This window comes from Muntiacus reevesi, chromosome 10, assembly GCF_963930625.1.
Source record: "Muntiacus reevesi chromosome 10, mMunRee1.1, whole genome shotgun sequence".
NCBI classification, from domain to species: domain Eukaryota; kingdom Metazoa; phylum Chordata; class Mammalia; order Artiodactyla; family Cervidae; genus Muntiacus; species Muntiacus reevesi.
Genome location: NC_089258.1, coordinates 26,795,958 through 26,815,393, shown reverse-complemented (window position 1 = coordinate 26,815,393; position 19,436 = coordinate 26,795,958). Strand labels below are relative to the sequence as shown.

The following is a 19,436-nucleotide window of genomic DNA, read 5'->3' as shown; positions in this document are numbered from 1 at the left end:
TCCATCCATGGAATTTTCCAGGCAAAGAGTACTGCAGTGGGTTGCCATTTCCTTCTCCAGAGGATCTTCCCGACTCAGGGATCAAACCCAGGTCTCCCACATTACAGGCATACGCTTTACCGTCTGAGCCACCAGGCACTCCTATGTAACATAAAAAGTTTAAAAAAAAAAAAAAAAAAAGAGCACCAGAAAATCAGGTTGGCTTGAGCAAATCTGTAGATATATATTTGCAATGGATAACAAGAAAGTCCTGGGACTCCTGGGGCCCAGGGAGAGCTCCATCAGATACTCCTATGGAAAAGCGCCAACTGTGGGTGGAGCCTGCTCTGGTCAACAGCTGCCCTTCCCCACTAGCTATGTGCTAAAGGCATCCAGAGCTCAGATAGGGCAGCCTGGAGAGTCATGGTTGAGGAACTGTATCTTGAGGAATGCATCCTGATCTCTGTTCTCCCTTTCCAGGTGACCATCAAAGGGACAGAATGTGAGCATCAAGGGGAAACAATGATCCATGAACCTGGGGATTCTCAATAACACTGGGAAAAATGAACCCTCTGTAAAGGCAAGAATTCTCAGTAGTAGACTGAGACGAGATTCAAATCATGGTAATGTGGGTGTAAAAAGTCACAAAGTCTTTTTATAGTCCTAGATTATCAATGCCTCCTCATTTTGGTTACATGTATGGTTCCCTTCTACTTATCTATTCATCTCACATAGGAAGAATAATAGCTCCTGCTGAATGGTTCTGCTAGACATTTGGTATATATGTTGAATCATCACCAAACTCCTAGAATGTAGGCATTACTACCCACATCTTACAGATAACAAAGTGGAGGAGGCTTAGAGATGTTAAGTCTTACTCAAATTCTAGTAAATACCAGAATTCAAACTTAGATCTGTCTCATTCTAAGACTCACAGTCTTCAGATTTTGGAACTAAAGAATTCTAACCAACAAAAGAAACATAGTTATTTTGCATTGATTAAATATGTATTTAAACTGTTATATGTTCATTCCTTTGCAAAGGTGATGCTAAAATCAGTCAGTTCAGTTCAGTCACTCAGTTGTGTCCAACTCTTTGTGAACCCATGGGCTGAAACACACCAGGCTTCCCTGTCTATCACCAACTCCTGGAACCTACTCAAACTCATGTCCATCGAGTTGGTGATGCCGTCCAACCATTTCATCCTCTGTCATCTCCTTGTTCTGCCTTCAATCTTTCCCAGCATCAGGGTCTTTTCAAATAAGTCAGTTCTTCGCAGCAAGTAGCCAAAGTATTGGAGCTTCAGCATCAGTCCTTCCAATGAATATTCAGGACTGATTTCCTTTAGGATTGACTGGTTGGATCTCCTTGCAGTCCAAGGGACTCTCAAGTGTCCTCTCCAACATCACAGTTCAAAAGCATCAATTCTTTGGCACTCAGCTTTCCTTGTGGGCCAACTCTCACATCCATAGATGATGCCATATATAGAAAGCTGTGAACAGGTTTCTACTTTAAATACTGCAGTCTTTCACCCTCAGTTTCCTCATCTGTAATGATGATGCCTGCATTCCAGGACAACTTGAGGGTGATGCCTTCACTTGGTTCTGGGCCTATCAAGTCTTGTTCCTCACTAGATTCTATAAACCTTGGATACAGGGTCTTATCAAGCTAAAGCAGCCTTTTAGTTTTTCAAAAGTCATGTGGCAGACATAGTTCTGTCTTACATAGTTTAATCTTTATTATGACGGCAGTAGAGATCATTTTTAAAATGGGCATGAGATAATCAGATTTGCATTTTAGAAGGATCCCTGTGGGGTACTCTCACACACACTGGTGGGAGTGTAAATTGATACAATTCTTTTGGAAAGCAATTTGGCAAAGTGTACTAAGAGCTCTAAAATGTTTGACACAGTAATACCACTTTTGTGACTACTCGGAGGAAATAATCCCCAAACCAGAAAAAGCTTTATGCACAAAGCATCTATTGTAGCATTATTCATAATGGCAAAAAAATGGCAATGACCTCGATCCTCAACAATAGGGTAATGGTCACACAAGGCTCAGCAATGCACTGGGTGGTACGTTACTCAGCCATCTAAATTATATTCATGACAGTCTACCAATAACGTCAGAAATGATGATTTACCAATATTAGTATTAGCAACACATTTGTGGTAGATTCTAAAATTGGCCGCAAATTCTTCTCTTGCCTATAGCCATACCCTTACTAAAAAAGGCCACAAATTCTTCTGCTTATATTCACATCCTTACAAAATGATGCTGCAGATTCTTCATCAAGAAGTAGAATCTATTTCTCCACCCCTGGAGTGTACATTGACTCTGTGGCCTGCTTTGGCCAATAGCAGTATTAGTGAGTGACAACCAGAAGTTTGAAAAACACTTATGCGTTGGCACTTGCCTCTTGCTGTGGTTGGAAGTCTTCTATCACCATGTAAAGAAGCCCAAGGATAACCTGCTGAATGACGAGAGACACAGGGACCCAATCCCTCTTGTGGCCCCACATGTCAGCCAGTCAATCCCAGAAGCAAACCCATCTAGCTAAGTGGCAGCAAAACAGAAATGCAAGACTGAGGCCAGCCATGACTAGCTGAAGAGCCACACAGCTGAGCCCAGCCAAAATCTCTCCTCTAGAGAATTCTTAACAAAATCAGTGGTCACTATTTTAAGCTACTAAAGTTTGAGGCTATTTGTTGCACATCAGAAGTTCATGGATACAATACTAATAATGTTTAAAGCCAGGTGTTGGGTACATGGGATGGGTGGTAGGTTCATTATAACATTGCCTCGGTTTTGTGTATGCTTCATACTTTCCACAATAAAAGAAATTTAATACATATATGCATTTGGGCTAAAGGGAAAATAAATGTTAAATAAAGCATTTAAATGTAAAAATACATATACATAGACATTTTGATCATGACTCTATAAAAAAAATTTTCCACAGAAAAATACTAGGAAAAAAAAAATACCATTGGTTCCCTTTAGGTGCTGAGACTACGAACTTTTTAACTTGTATGTTTTTTCCAAAGCATCTGTAATAAGCTTGATATACTTTATTCTGAAAATCAGCATTTGTAATTTTATTCATTTATTTCACTTTCATCCCTCCCTCAATACATTTTCTTTTTCCCATAGAATGTGAAGAGGTGATTAGATAAGAATCTAAGGCAGAGGGACAAAGGTAAAGAAAATTAAAGTAGTCTAAGGGGAAACTGACTCTCGATAAGAGTCCAAAATGGAGCCAACAGAGAAGGAAAGAGGAGATAGATGGGGGAGAGAGAGAGGGAGGGGTTAGACACTGAAAGGGATAGTGAATGTCCATAATGTTGGGCGTTGTCTTGTACTAGAAGGACATTTAACCTGGGACCATGTTTGAGTTTCAAGGGGACCCACAAACCCAACCTAAAAGTACACCCCAATTTGGATTTAAGTGTGTAAATGCATCTCTCAAATAGAAAAATCCACAGATTTCATCTGATTCTCAAATAGTAAATATACTCTCAAGAGCTTAAGACCCATGAAGCCTTATCTCCCTGTAGACAGGGAAGAATTTGGTTTTGTCTTTTCTGCTACTGCTGCTAAGTCACTTCAGTCGTGTCCGACTCTGTGCGACCCCACAGACGGCAGCCCACCAAGCTCCCCGCTCCCTCGGATTCTCCAGGCAAGAACACTGGAGTGGGTTGCCACTTTTGTCTTTCCAACCCTATTCAAATGTGACCACCCACCGACACCCTGAATAGGACACTGAAAGGATCAGAATACAGTCTGGGACTCTGGTCCTGAGAGCATGATCTAAGTGCAAGATGGCCCAGGAGGTGTCAAGCCTTTTGAGCCATAACTCATCACATGCACTTTCCTAGTGTCCCTGAGAATCTGGTTCCAATGGGTTCCAATCTGGAGAAAGCCAAATCCTCGTGGATATCAGCTCAGCGTGTCAGTGCCATGGGTCTAATTGGGAACTCTGGCTTCCAGGAGGCACTTACAAAACCAGTTTTTCTAAATCTTGGGCTCTAGCAGACCCCAGCACAGCCTGGTCCCTGCCCCACCTCCAACCTCTACTCTCTTCCTCTTTCTTGTTCTGCTTCATCCTGGCCTTCTCTAAATCCACAGAAATCTGTGCTTCTTCCCACCATAGGAGTTTTGCATATGCCATTCCCTGGAGTCTGTTCCATTCTCCTTCATACTGGTGAACTTCTCCTTCAGATCTTAAGCTTAATCATTACTTTCCACACTGAAGGAATCCTCCTGATATGTGTTCTCAGAGCACTTAGTACAACTAAAACGCTATATTTATTTTTGTGATTATTGGATTAATATCTACCTCCTCTACCAATAATAAAAATAAAAGTCAGCATCATTTAATGTTCACCATGCACCAGGTACTATAGGAATCCCTTGACACGTATTCCTTTATTTTACCAGTACCACAAACCCATCAGGAAAACGAGGCACAGAAGAGAAACAATTGGACTAAGATTCTCTAGCAAGCAAGAGCTGGTATTGGGCTATAATCCCAGGCAGCAGCAGCTGGAATGGTTCCATGTCTATTTTCCCTGAGTGTATCCCATGCCCAGCACAAGGTCTAGAACTTAATAGGGACTCCAGCAGTGCTGACTAGATTGACTTGTCTGGCCCAGCCTGAAGTTGCTTTGACACATGAAAGCCAGACTTGGGGACAACTTTACAAATCACTTTTACCAGCCCCCAAAAGAAGAACAGAAGACCTGGAGAGGGAATGAGATTCTCTTAAGGTCACACAAAACCACAACCAGAAGTTGCATCTCCCAATTTAGCCTCGTGCTCTTTCCACTTCAATGAATGAAAACTTAAAATTAAAAAATTAAGCATATAATGCTTAATAAATATTTTTAAACCAATAAAGAGGCATGACACTTCCTTTCGCCCTCCTAACTTTTCTATGGGATCTGATGAAAGATGGGTGGGTAAGGAAAGAAAACCATTCTTCAGAAAGGCAGAGAAAAGCACAAGGATTACAAAAAATTGCCATTTAAAAAATTGCTCATTAAAAGAGGATTTTTTTAATTTATGAGTGTTGAGCACTTTTTTAACTCAAAATAACCTTGATTTAACAAGTCCGTGTCTTAAGCTTACAATTATTTCAACGTGGTCATCTGTCATCAGTTTCATTTTAGTGCAATTTCATTTGTTGTACTAATACTGATTCACGCAGTGCTGCACCATCATGGGGGTCCTGGGGGCATGCAGTGACACAACCTGGCCATCAGAAAGACCCTCATCATGGCTGGAGAGGTACTTTGACTATCTGTTCAGTTTGAATAGGGAAGGTCTGGGGATTGGTGAAAACAATAGTGTGTTTTGAACTGTTTCTAGAGCTTCAACTATATTCTTACAAAGACTTGATTTGTAAGTCAAGTACAGTTATTTTGGGGGCTTCCCTGGGGGCTCAGTGGTAAAGAACCTACCTGCCAATGAAGGAGACATGGATTCAATCCCTAGGTCAAAAAGATACCCTGGAGAAGGAAATGGTGACCCACTCCAGTATTCTTGCCTGGGAAATCCCACGGACAGAGGAGCCTAGCAGGCTGCAGTCCATGGAGTTGCAAAGAATGGACATGACTTAGCGACTGAGCATGTACCCCGAGTTGTTTTTAATTCCTCAAATTATTGGGTTGCCATCTGAATTATATCCAGCTGCTGATCCAGCCATCCAACTACAGTATCTTTAACTCGCTTTTATATTAAGGAGAAGATCTTCAACTAAGATGGAAATCAAATGATTCCCATGTTCTAGATTTAGAGCTGTGTTTCTCTGGAATGTTTTAGTAAATCTTTCCACACTGGCTTCAGAATGTTTTTCTTTCCCTCTGTGTACATAGTTTCATTTAGGGACAAGGCCTAAAAAAAAAATTTTTTTTCTTACCATGTTCTGAACATTAGCTTCCAACTTGGCCAACTTCTGACCACAGAGATACTTACTTTAAAAATCATTTTAAACATCATATCAAGTTTCAGTTTGGACAAATAATAAAAATATCCCTGCCAGTACTGAATAACTCCCTAGATACCAGAATGTGCAAAAGAACTTACCCTCCCAAGATCCAGAGCCCCTCTCACAGATAACCAAAAGAAAGAGATAGTTCCCCCATTGTTGTTGAGTCATTAAGTCGTGTCCGATTCTTTGTGACCCCATAAACTGCAACATGCCAGGCTCTCCCCTGTCCTTCACTATCTCCCGGAGTTCGCTCAAACTCATGTCTGTTGAGTCAGTGATGCTATCCAACCATCTCATCCTGTCACCACCCCACCCCTCTTGCCCTCAATTCTTCCCAGCATCAGGGTCTTTTCCAATTAGTTGGCTCTTCATTTCAAGAGGCCAAAGTATTGGAGCTTCAGCATCAGTCCTTCCAATGAATATTCAGGAGTGATGTCCTTTAGGATTGACTGTTTTGATCTTCTCACTGTCCAAGGGACTCTCATGAGCCTGGCTATAGTCAGTAGGACCCCAGCTGCAAATAGGGTGCAATCTACATTTCTGTCCAGCCATATTTTGGAGGCCCCCAATCTGAGGGCTGTCAGTCACATTCTTAGAACACAGCATGAGACAAACTGTTCCATCTCTGGGAAAGAAAGAATCAGTACCTCCTCTGTCCATGGGATTCTCCAAGAATACAGGAGTAGGTTGCCATTCCCTTCTCCAGGAGATCTTCCAGACTCAGGGATCGAACCTGCATCTCCTGCACTGCAGGCAGATTCTTTACCATCTGAGCCACCAGGGAAGTCCTTAGAAAGGAAGGAACAATTTGAAATTTTACCTTAGTCTCTGACACAGGCATCACAGATAGGGATCAAGGAAAGCCAACTTTGGGAAGAATTCTTATCCTTTGGGAGCTTCTGCTAGTTTTCCCAGGGTGCTGTCTAGAGGCTCCAGAATATGTTAGTGTCTCAGTGGGTCTTATCTTGGTCCCCAGAAACTGTAAAGAAGGAAAAATAATTTTCCTTCCACCCTTTAAAGTGACCAAGACCCCTTTTTCCTCTGGGGCAACTTTTAATGGATGAGTTCATCTAGGTTAAAAGTTCTCCACCGTGCCAACAGTAGTTCAAGATGATCTTTGGAAAGGTTAGCCTACTTGTTCAGCCTTAAAGTTTATTCACCTGAGGTCTCACACTGGCCCCAGTCCCACTTAAGTCAGACCCAGTTCAACCCCAGACTCAGACCAACTTCTAAGTAGGATCTAATTATTACCATCCATGTTCCAGACCCAGATGGAAAAAAGAAGTGCTCAAATCAAGTCTGAAAGCTGTGGAACTGGGATCCAGGACTCAGGGGGGACTCACCCGCCACGTCCAGACACCGCAAGAAGGCAGCCACTGAAGGGGCTCCAACAGTCCCCACTGATGGCTGCTTCCTGCTCCTGGAGACTCTGAGGGGCCTCCTGCAGTTTCTTCTTCTGACACCAGAACTGTTAAAAGATGAACTACACCATGGTAAAAATTTTAAGAGTTTATTTCAGTAAAAGATGCTTGTTACTCGGAAGAAAAGCTATGATGAACCAAGACAGCATTGTATAAAGCAGAAACATCACTTTGCCAACAGTCTGTATAGCCAAAGTTATGGTTTTCCAGTAGTCATGAACAGATATGAGAGCTGGACCACAAAGAAGGCTGAGTGCCAAAGAATTGATGCTTTCGAACTGTGGTGCTGGTGAAGACTCTTGAGCATCTCTTGGACAGCAAGGAGATCAAACCAGTCAATCCTAAAGGAAACCAACCTGAATATTCATTGGAAGGACTGATGTTGAAACTGAAGCTCTGCTATTTTGGCCATCTGATTCAAAGAGCCGACTCCCTGGAAAAGACCTTGTTGCTGGGAAAGATTGAGGGCAGGAGGAGAAGGGGGCCACAGGGGATGAGATGGTTGGATGGCAAATCAACTCTATAGATATGAGTTTGAGCAAACTGCAGGAGATGGTGAAGGACAGGGAAGCCTGGTGTGCTGCAGGCCATGGGGTCAAAAAGAGTCAGACACGACTGAACAATAACAAAAACAACAAAAATCCACTCCAATCAGGCAGCACCAAACCCCACCAACAGGAGCTAGGGAGAGGCTTTTACAGAGAAGACACAAAAGTGAAGGAAGGAAATTACTGATTGGCAGGAGCTTAGGACTGGTTGGGCCTCTGTGATAGGTTGGCCTCTGTGATTGGCTATCCTCAGTGTTTTGATTTCGTGGCTTCTAGGCCTTGGGGCACCAGAACCCCCAGCCGCTGCCCCTCCCAAGTGCGCAGTGGCCACCATGGCGGCTGCCAGAGCATATGGTCAGAACCTCCCTCGCCTTCACAGGAGGGGGTGCGCCGGCCCTGTGGTGGGGCCCAGCACCACTCTTTGTTTAGGGCTTCCCTGGTGGCTCAAATGGGAAAGAATCCTCCTGCAACTCAGGAGACCTGGGTTCGATCCCCGGGTTGGGAAGATCCCGTGGACGAGAGCATGGCAACCCACTCCAGTGTTCTTGCCTGGAGAATCCCCATGGACAGAGGAGCCTGGCGGGCTGCAGTGCGTGGGGTCCCAGAGAGTCAGACATGACTGAGCGACTGAGCACAGGCATTTACAGCCTTAGATTCTGGTTTGCTGGCGTGGGCACCATGGCAGCCAAGCCACCTCAGTCTAAGGTTCTCCTTGTTTAATTAATTTAGCACTGTTAAGACTACACTGACCTCTACAGAGATGGATATGAAAGCCCAAAGAGGGGGAGGTATTTGCCCAAGGTCATACAGTGAACGGGAGATGGCCTGATTCTGAGTCAGGACTCACTTCATGAGAAAGACAACTCCAGAGTGTGTCAACAACACGATCACCTTTCATAAGCTGGGAAGCCAGTGCAGAGGGTCTCATCAGGGATGTGCCAGTGAGCTGTGGAGCATCCAGGTCAGAGGCCGAGTTAGATCTCAGAGCAGCTGTCTCCGCCAGGGCCTGGGAGGACCACCACAAAAACCCTGCCAGAAGGCTCCATCCCTTACTCTGACACAGGTTTTCCCACCAGCCATGACATGGAAGCTCAACCCTTGGTGTAATACTCTGGATTTTTTAAATGCCTTCTCCCTGGAAAGGGCTGTGGAAAAAGTTCACCGTGTGCTCTTTGGAGAGCCTCCCTCCACACCCAGAATAGATGCCTTCATGGCTCCCTGTTGCCAAGAGAGGCCATGGTCTCCTAATAGAACGAGCAACAGTGATAAGGTCCCTTCAAAATGTTCCAAAGGGAAATGACACATGTTTTGAGAAGAGCGCTGGTAAGCAGGAAGCGGTCCAGAGGAACTTGCCAGACTGAGATGCAATGTTTGGCATGGAACAGGGGAAAAAGGAAAACTGGGAGGCAGGCTGAGGGACAGGAAGGCTGCCTCCAATGTCTGAAGGGCTACTGTATACAAGACTGGCAAGGTGTTCTCAACTACAAATTGGCCCTTGCCATGGGTGCTCGCCATCTAACCTCTACTAGGATTAAACCATGTGCTGCTGCAGCTGCTGACCTCCAACACCGCCTGAAAGGAGTTCAGGGTGGAGAGCAGAAGTGAGGCACTCTGTGCTGAATTGGGAGGGGGGCTACCGGCAGGACAGGTCTTCAGATACTTAGGTATTATCAGGAGCTGATTTTATAACCTCAATTCTTGCATTAACATCTCCTCATATCTAGAAAAGCACTAAAATCCTTCATGGTAACTATGGTTTCTAACAACTAGGAGAAAGCCTCACAAGACTAACACAAACCTTCTGGGAAAATACATGCTTGATTGCAAGTACACTCCCTTCATCAAAATCACGTATACACTGTTCTTCCCCCCTACCTCTTTGGAGCAGTTTCTCAGAGCTATCTGAGGTGCCATCTCCCGGGCTACAGTCCTCATTTTGTCCCAGATAAAACTTAACTCGCAACTCTCACATTACGCTTTTTGTTTTAGTTGACAGTGTATTCCAAGTGTCTCCAAGGAACAAAAAATAACAATCAAGGCTGCCCATGATGGGACAGCCCATGGGACAGCCTGGGCAGGGGGTGCAGGGAACAAGAACACACTCTCTAAATTCCTTTCTCTGCAACACACGAAACCTGTTCCCCCATCTGTAAAGTGATGGTGCAATCAGTTCTCATAAGGTTGTTGCAAACATTAAATAAGACCATGATTTTTCAAGGCTTATCACAGGCCTGACCCATAGTAAGTCCGCCATATAGTATCACTGTTGTCATCACTATTTAGAAGAAGTGAGTTCTTTGTCCTCAGAGGTATTCAAGCAGCAACTGATCAATGCACTGCAAAGCTGTGTTGGGAAAGAGACTCCTGCACTAGACAAAAGGGAAAATTAGGTGACCTTAAGTTTCCTTCTATTTTTGGGTTTCAAATTCTTTGTCTCATTGAAACTGAGGTTAAGGTGAAGTCCTCTATGGGATTACCCTCGAGGGCTCCAGCTTTGGGGTTTTGTTTATCCACCTTTGTACTCGCAAAGCCTTGCCCTAGGGCAGATTCTGAGAGCACAGGCCAGGAAGGGAAGCTGCTTTTGCTTGGAGGGTGCATTCCTGGAATTCCCAAGATTCCAGTCCCTTCTCCTCCTCACATTGTCAACATTAGGTTCTTGTGAGGAGGACAAGAAGTTCACTCTCCAAACCACAGTTGCTCCCAGGCTCTGATCTGAATAACTCAACTCATCCTCCACCAGAGCTCCAAGCCCATCTGACAAGAACTGGGCTGGTTTAGGCTAACAAGAAGTCATTGTTTGGGTAGGAGAGTGACAACCTCACTTCTTGGTGAGCAAAACCAGGTCGGAGAACATAAATCCAAGGGACTCCTTGCAGCTGAACCAGAGGCAGCCTTCCCCAGATTCCCTTCTTAGCAAGACCAAGCCCTAGAGGAGGAGGAGGCGGCATTTATTGGGGATTGCTACAAATTCAGCTTTACTGCCACTGCCTTTAAAACCACAATATAAAGTAACTCCCACAACACACTGAAGATAAGCTCTTTAAAGAAAATATAAAAAGCATTAACTTGGCAATTCACCCAAACCTCATCATGCACCATAGACATTTTTGAAGTTTAACAAAGAAAAGCACATCATTAAAGAATACTGCTCTATCACCATTCTTATGCAAATCCTTCCAGATAGTTGGGTGGAAAATTCCATCTAACACGCAGCAAGAAATAAATGTTGCAGGGTGGAGATTTCAGTTATACTGAGTGCATCTATCACTTGTATAATCCAAACTACTGTATGTGCGCTGACTACAGAATTAGTATTGATCCATTCACCATGTAAACATCAAGTACTTTCTATTATTACTTGAAATAGCATGCTATCACAATTTCTATTTCCTCCTTCTATCTTAAATAGAAGTATTGCACATTAGCCCTTTCCTTCATGTACTTTTTTGCACAGCTATCTAACTACAGTGTTCGGTGTGGTGCTGAGTTTCCTGCAGACATCTGCAGTATTAGCTTTAAAGCACTTTATTTTCAAGTCATCTCTGATGGGAGACAATACAGCTTTCATTTACCCAGAAACCTGTTACCAGAGCTTTTCTTAGAAAGAAACAGACACAGGGCACATTCCCTCCCTCTCCTCTCTCTCATCATCAGCATTCTTTGATGCTCACCCCCCCCCCACTCCGACCTCCCCCACCCCCGACCCCCCACCTGCTGAGACCACCAGCACCAGGATGTACTTCTAGTTTCACCTCCCCAAGTGGACAGGATCTCCCAGGTCTCTTTCTCTGAGGTCATGAAATATACATTTGCCAAGCTGAGAATGGTATTTCATTTCAGGTCACCTTGTTATGGAAGCTCAAGACTTGACTTTGCTGCAGTGTTCAGATGTCTGGATGCACAAAGAAAAGGTGTTCTGGAGAATCAGTTCTGATGTTCGAGAGCATCGAAAAACATCTCAAGGGGTGAGCCTTCTCCTCCCTTTCCTGCATTCCCCAGGATAACAGCTGGAGGAAATTTGGACTGGGTTCCAGACCCTGGAGGGGCAATTTTAGCTCAAATAGCTCGGAGCTACCTACAGCATAATTCTTGTTCTCTGCTGCCGGTGGCAATCCCTGGGCACCAGAGGCATCCAGACCCAGCGCACAGTGCTTCTCATGATCCCACACGCTCTGAACAGCACACGCTGTGTGTGTCTTAACTAGATTTCCAGTGTCTTCTGAGCCCAGCAGCCGCTCCAGTCAGAACATGTTCAATCTCATTTCTGTCGATGGGAATCTACACATTGCTAACCTGCCACGGAGCCCACAGTACCCCCTGAGAATGACCCCAGTTGCACAAGCCTACTGTTCTCTTTAACCAACATGTAGAACCTGCACATTTTCAATGGTGGGGAAAAAAAAACCACAACAAAAGCTGGGGCTTTGTTTCATGAAGAGAAAATATCCGGAACCAGCTGAGCACTATTTAACTGCCATCCTCATGTCCCAACTCCTTTCAATCCATCGAAAAAATAATAATAATTAACCAATTCATTGAAATTCTTCTTAATAAATGGTACTTTTGTTACCAAACTAGACTGATGCAAACTCAAAGAGAGAAAATTCTGAAATTGGATAGTGTGTGTTCAATAAATATTCAAAGAAGAGAGAGTGGGGACATCATAAAGGAATGGTACATGTAATTCGCAGCCTCCAACAAATCTCCAACTTTCTTTTTTTTTCAACTTTATTTCTTGACACCAACTATTCAGTCTCTTGAATGCTCAGTTGTGTTCACAGCAAGAAAGTGTGACTCACTCCCCAGACCAAGTGTCCCTTCCAGAAGTGGAACCAGATTTAAGACACATACATGCACTCTTTCTTACGTATCTGATCATTTGAAGTGAACTGAAAAACCTCATAGTAGTGGATCAGATTGCTCCAACAATAATTGTGCTAATGTTAGTGGAAAATAAAATTAACTGATTACAGTAAAAGCAGCCCATAACAACCATTGTCAATTGCCTCTTCATTCCTCCCTCCTTCTGAACGATAACCTTTCCTGATTTTGAGGTTATCGCCACTCAACGGAAGGTGACCCGCTCCGAAGCTGAGGTTCAGTCCACCAAACCCTACAGGTGAACAGGCGGTAAATGACTGAACTACTCCCATCCTCTTGGCAGTGACTGGTCCAGACCACTATAATTCCTGTGTAGATCACATTTCTCTGATCTTTTCCTGTAGCAGTTATCAACCTGTATTTAGGTAGATTTCCTCCTTTTTCTTTTTGGCCAAGATTTCCAGGTAATCCCACTTTGGGGGATCACAGCTGAATCCTGACCTCGAGGTGAGGAGGAATCTTCCACTGGCCTTGCTGTTGCCTTTTCTCCTATGTTGTTACAGTGCTTCATCACTGATTTGCACATTTTCCTGCAAACAGAACTACTTTTGTTTGTTGAAACTTTTAGGATTTCATGTCCTTGTCTTACTTTAAAAGCTCTATTACCTATAGTAGGGCATGGCCCATCAGGCTTGCTGTAGATCATCATTTCTAAAGCTGCTCCAGGGAGCCCTAGGGATTCAGCGGTATCCACCATTGAAAAGGTGGGGTTATACCATAAGTGATACTAAAAGACTAAAGACAAGGATTTCCCCGCTGGTCCAGGGTTAAAAATCTGTCTGCCAATGCAGGGGATAGAGGTTTGATCCCTGGTCCCGGAGGATATGATATGTTGCGGGGTGTCTGGGTTCTGTGGCACAGTTACTGAGCCCTTGCCCTAGAGCCCATGCTCTGCAACAAGAGGAGTCACCGCAATGAGAAGATTGCAAACTGCAACTAGAGAGCAACCCCCGCTCATTGCAACTAGAGAAAGCTCACATGCAGCAACGAAGACCCAACGCAGCCAAAAATAAAATAAGTAAATTTTAAATAAATAAATAAAAGACTAAAGACAGCCTGGGAGAAAATATCTGCAATCTACAAAGAAAGTTTGAATACCCGTACTGTATGGAATTTACAAATCAACTTAAATTTTTTAAACAGGCAACTTGATATTAAAAAATGAGGAAAGAATAGGAATGTACAATTCGTAGAAGAAATACAGGTGACCAATAAATATATGAAAAGATTCTCGGCTTCACTCCTAATTAGGGAAGTGCAAAATAAAACAATGAAACACCATTCTCAGCCCTAGATGTTTGCAAAAATGATAAAGACATAATATCCGGGGTTGCAAATAAAGTAGCAAAATGGGCACTCTCACACATCTTGATGGAGTGTGAATTGGAACACAGTTTTGGAGGACAATTTGGCAATGTCTATCAACTTAAAATGCAATTCTATTTTAGGAGTCTGCCCTACAGATATATTTGCACATGGCTGCAAAGATATAGCTGCAGAGATACTCACTACAACATGGTTTGTAATTGCAAACACACAGGAACCAATGTAAATGCCCATCAATAAGGACCAGATTAAATATATTCTGGCATAGGCATAAAATAGAACAGTGCGCAAACATTAAAAAACAATGAGGCAGATACAGGTCCTGTTATAGAAGCATCTGAAATGTAAAAAAAAAGAAAAGAAAAGCACATCTTCCAAAAACAAGTTTAACAGACGATAATATATACATCTTTTTCTAATATAACTATACAATGCCAGAAATATAGTTAATACCCAATAAATACTGGAAGTAAAAGTGGCTTGTAAATATTTGCTGGAAGAATGAATCACTGAAGAATAAATGAATGATAAATGAATGTGCATGTAAACATGAAAAATGTGAAGATATGCAAGGTTAACTTAGTGTAATGGAAGAGAGTCACTTTTTATTTAATGTCTTTCTATAGATTGCTTTTAAATGTTTACAGGTATACATGCTATCTTCACAATAACAGAAAAAGTTAAGGATCCAAAGATATTAACAGCTTAAACAACACTGAAAAATAAAGGAAAGACAAAGAGAGAGTATTTGCAACATACATAACAAAGTAAACTCCACAAAACATAAAGAGCATTACTAATTAATAAGATAGAGATAAACAGCCAGTAAAAAGTAGTAACAGCCAAATGACAGTGGTAATCTCTGCCCACTGCCTATTCTTCTTTCTTACAAACAGAACTATATTAGGGAGTGGGACCAGCACTGTGTTTTTCACCCAAAAGAAAATTATCAATGACAAAAAAACAAAGTGAAAAGATATTCAACTTCACATAGTCATAGAAATACAAATCAAAATAAAATACCTGATTTTTGCTCATAACACAGGCCTAAAAGAAGGAAAAGATTTTATGATCCAGTGTTGACAAGGACTTAGAAGAAGGCATTCACCATCAAAGTCAGTGGGAGCGCAAATTGGAACAGTAATTTGGGCAGCAATTTGACATATCCATCAAATTTTACAATACAACACCTTGAACCTAGAAACTCCACTTCTAAAAATGTGTCCCACAGAATCCCTTCCACAGTCACCCAAAGATGTACATATGCCCAAGAGTGTTCACTAGAGCCTTGCTCATTAGCAACGATCTGGAAACAGTTTTATTTACTCATCAGTGGATCTGTGAACACGAACATGAGTCAAGATCTCTGCCCTGACAGAGCCTGCATTCAGTGGAGGGGAGCAGAGGAGACAGATGATAAACAAGGAAACAAGCATGATGCCTTCCAATAAACTGAGTGCTATAAAGGAAATAAAACAAGGTGATGGGATAGAGCATGTTTGGAGATGTAGAGGGGGGCAGAGCAAAAGGGAGACTGTTGTACCTGGAGCCATGGGGAATGCCTCCCTGGAGGGTGACACAGAGTTAAGATCAGAATGATGAGAAAGAACTAGCTCAGCTATTGCAAAATAAAGCCCTGAGACACAACAGGAAGAAGATGAGGATAATGAATAAGGCGTGAAAGGGACGTGATGAGACTGGAGAGAAGGACCATGGTCTGAGATCATTTAGTCCTTGAGTCTCAGTCTGCAAATGAAGAGTCTGGGAAGCCACTGGGGTATAAGCAAGGAGGCACATGACCAGGTTTACCAGTTTTTTTTTTTTTTTTTTTTTTTTTTTAAATTATTTTATTTATTCTTTTTTTAGTGGTTTTTGCCATACATTGACATGAATCAGCCATGGATTTACATGTGTTCCCCATCCCGCTCCCCGCTCCCGCCTCCCTCTCCATCCCATCCTTCTGGGTCTTCCCAGTTCACCAGCCCTTAGCACTTGTCTCATGCATCCAAGGTTTACCAGCTTTAAAAGCCCACTCTGGCTGCTGGGTGAAGAAAGAACTGTAGGGAGGAACAAGAGAGGATGAAGAGCAGTGAGGAGGTTCTGGCAAGGTGTACTGGTGGCTTACACTGGGTTGTTGGCAGTGGAGTGTAACAAGTGTCTGGCAGGGACATGTTTTGGAGACAGGGTCTATAGGATTTGCTAGCAAACTGGACTTGGAGTCCTATCAAGGATGTCTCCCAGCCTTGGGACCTGAACACCTGGCTGGGGTGGTGATGTTATTTTCAAAGAGGAGAAAACCTGGGGGTGAAAGAAGTTTAGCAAAGAAAGTCCAGAGTCCATTTTGGCCTTGATGAGCTTGCCTGTCTTACGAGACAAGTTAGCAGAGATAAAGTTGGAAATTAACATATATATTCGCAATTGCACAGAGAAAAATCCGGAAGGTTATCCACCTAAGTGATAAAGGGATTCTCTTCAAGAAGTGGAATTGGGGGTGGGGGGTGGGAGAGGCGAAGCGGGAAGAAGTCACTTCTACATTTGACTGTATGTACATTAATAAGGTTGGAAATTGTCACAATGAATATGTATTACCTTTGAAATTTAAATAAATGAATACAAATAAAAGAAGACTGAGAGATTTTCAAATCTTTCCACAGAGAGTTTTCTTCAAACAAAATCTTATCTAGAATGTTCATCCCACTGTCATCATTCAGGCCTTAGCTCGAATAGCACCTCCTCAGAGAGGCCATCCTTAACCATGGGACCTCAAGGGGCCCCATCCATCCTTACCCATCACTCTATCCCACACCTTGTTTTACTGATACCACTTACAACCCAAAATTAAATTGTCATTTATTAGTTTACCTGTCCTCCCTACGAGAATATAACAGTCAAGAGAGCACAGTTGTTATATGTTTTGTTCTCCAAATATTAGGCTGGTGCAAAAGTAATGGTGGTTTTGCATTGTGAACTTTGCTGTTTGACTTTAGAATACATTCTTAAATGTGGTTATGTTATAAATCATTTGAATGCATATTTCTTGTTTTATGTTTTTTTGCTAATGACATCACTTGCTCTTTATTTTATATGTATTTTAGAATGACTTATTACTTGCTGTTTATTTTATATGTATTTTAGACTATTGAAATAATGTTAGACAAAAAGCAAATTCTAGTGATTTATTTTTATTTGCATTCAAAATGTGTTGTAAAGTAGGAGAGGCAACTCATAACACCAACAACACATTTGGCCCAAGAACTGCTCATGAATGTACAGTGCGGTGGTGGTTCAAGAAGTTTTGCAAAGGAGATGCGAGCCTTGAAGATGAGGAGCGTAGTGTCCAGCCATCAGAAGCTGACAATGAGCAACTGAGAGCATGATTGAAACTGATCCTCCTACAACTACCCAAGAAGTTGCCCAAGAACTCAACGTCAACCATTCTATGGTCATTCGGCAATTGAAGCAAACTGGAAAGGCGAAAAAACTTAATAGGTGGGTGCCTCATAAGCTGACCGCATATCAAAAACATCATCGTTTTGAAATGGGTCGTCTTCTCTTACTCTATGCCACAACAGTGCACCACTTCTCAACTGAATTGTGACGTGCAGTGAAAAGTGGATTTTATACGACAACCGGTGAGCCAAACTTGCAGCCAAATGAGGGTCATGGTCACTGTTTGGTGGTCTGCTGCCCATCTGATCCATCACAGCTTTCTGAATCCCAGCGAAACCATTACATCTAAGAAGTATGCTCAACAAATCAATGAGATGCATAAGAAACTGCAACGCCTGCAGCTGGCATTGATCAACAGAAAGGACCCAATTCTTCTCCACGACAACACCCAATCGCACATCGCACAACCAATACTCCAAAAGGTGAACACAGTGGGCTACAGAGCTTTGCCTCATCTGCCATATTCACCTGACCTCTCACCAACTGACTACCACTTCTTCAAGCATCTGGACAACTTTTTGCAGTGAAAATGCGTCCACAACCAGCAAGAGGCAGAAAATGTTTTCCAAGAGTTCACTGAATTCCAAAGCATGGATTTTTATGCTATAGGCATTAACAAACTTACTTCTCATTGGCAAAACGTGTTGCTCGTAATTGTTCCTATTCTGATTAATAAACATGTGTTTCAGCCTGGCTAAAATGATGTGAAATTCACTGTCCAAAACTGTAATTACTTTTTCATCAATCTAATATCTCTAGAATGTACAACAGTGAGATGCATACAGTAGGCACTCCATAAATACTCCCTTGATTAAAAATGAATTCCAATTTGTACTCAAGATCAAAAAGACAAAAAACTGAGCAGCTTCAACCGAATTGAAGCCAGGGGTCCAGAGTCTTGCCATTGTCTCCCTCTCCACTTCCTTCTCACCACCACTGGGCTGCCTTAAGGTACATCCAGGTGATCCACAGGGCCTGGCAAAAAAAACTGTATAAAACCCACAGGATCACCTGATGGCTCCGCTCTTTTCCAGTTCAGTCTGCAAGAGTCTGACCTGAGCCCTCCTTCTCAAGAAGCCTACCTCTTCCAGGTTCTAGCTAGCACGACCAGAACAGGTCTGGTCCAGACTCAGCATTAAGTTCCACCTGTCTCTTCCCATGATGCCTCCATCACCCCAACTGCTACACCCAGGTTACCATCCACGCCCACTCCGTGTTCCTGCTCATGAAGGCACCCGCAAACGCCAGCCTCAGCTCAGCCCTGCAGTGGGCACAGTGGGTCCAGAGACAAGCAGCCCAGGGCCCTGGACTGCAGAATCAGCGCCTGGGAGATAATCCAGGCCCGCGTCAACACCAGCGGTGACCCTGATTCTCTGGTGGCTCTCGCTGGCACGTGTCAAGTCCAGCGGGTCCCGAGTTCTTTGTGGAGCCTTCCAGATTGACAATTCCTGAGGTCGCACAGTCCGGGCTGGTTGTCTTTGTGGCACTCACGTTGCCTTCATGATGATGCTACTGCCCCACTTTCAAGAAAGAGAGTCATCATGTGTCTATCTTGCAGTGGCCACTTCAAGCAGGGGTTAGCAGGCATCTCTGAGCATTATCTTCTGCCCCTTCTGTGGTCCACAGGGAAGGAGCCCTTTTCCTCAGACTGCATCCTCCCCCAGGCCTCAGCCCAGGCCAGGGGGTTTCGCCTGTGAGCCTGTTGCCTGCCAAGGTCCAGGCCGAGCATTTCCCAGCAAGGGCTCAACAAGGAACCAGGAGGGTGGCAGGTCTTCAGCAACCTACAGAAAGGTCAGTCCCCACCATTCAGGGAACCTGCTCCAGGTCACAGCCATC

General features: G+C 43.3%; 1 pseudogene; it reads left to right on the top strand.

Moving 5' to 3' along the window:
• Positions 1–232: 232 nt before the first annotated feature.
• Positions 233–18,963, top strand: LOC136176331 (histone-lysine N-methyltransferase SETMAR-like; annotated as a pseudogene).
• Positions 18,964–19,436: the final 473 nt, after the last annotated feature.